Source organism: Benincasa hispida, chromosome 7 (genome assembly GCF_027475165.1).
Source record: "Benincasa hispida cultivar pf3 chromosome 7, pf3_genome.v1.1, whole genome shotgun sequence".
Taxonomy (NCBI): Eukaryota; Viridiplantae; Streptophyta; class Magnoliopsida; order Cucurbitales; family Cucurbitaceae; genus Benincasa; species Benincasa hispida.
This window is the reverse complement of record NC_143484.1, coordinates 40,656,632-40,656,995: the sequence shown is the minus strand read 5'-3', so window position 1 is coordinate 40,656,995 and position 364 is coordinate 40,656,632. Positions and strand designations below refer to the sequence as shown.

At 32.7% G+C, this 364-nt stretch overlaps 1 non-coding gene across 1 annotated transcript; it reads right to left on the bottom strand.

The window, feature by feature from the left end:
• On the bottom strand, positions 1-72 carry TRNAH-GUG (transfer RNA histidin (anticodon GUG)). The gene has a single exon. It is a non-coding gene; the product is annotated as a tRNA-His (tRNA).
• Positions 73-364: the final 292 nt, after the last annotated feature.

The following is a 364-nucleotide window of genomic DNA, read 5'->3' as shown; positions in this document are numbered from 1 at the left end:
TGTGGCTGCTGGGATTCGAGCCCAGGTCTCCACGGCCACAACGTGGAATTCTCACCACTAAACTACAGCCACTTGATGTCTGTATCTCTCAGAATAAATTTAATTCTAGTGATTAATTTGTGGTGTACTACTTTTGCATTGCCACGTGTCGCCTAGTGAGATTTCTCTTCGTTTTCAATTTCAAGCACTCCCATTAAAGTATTTCTGATACCCTTCGATATAAATTATTATTGATTTATTTATTAACATGTTATAGGTTAACTGTATGATATAATTATCATTTTACATTCTATATATATATACATATATTACTTTTCATATACTAATTAATCACCATTTACGTTGCATGTATTTCTTAACGAAA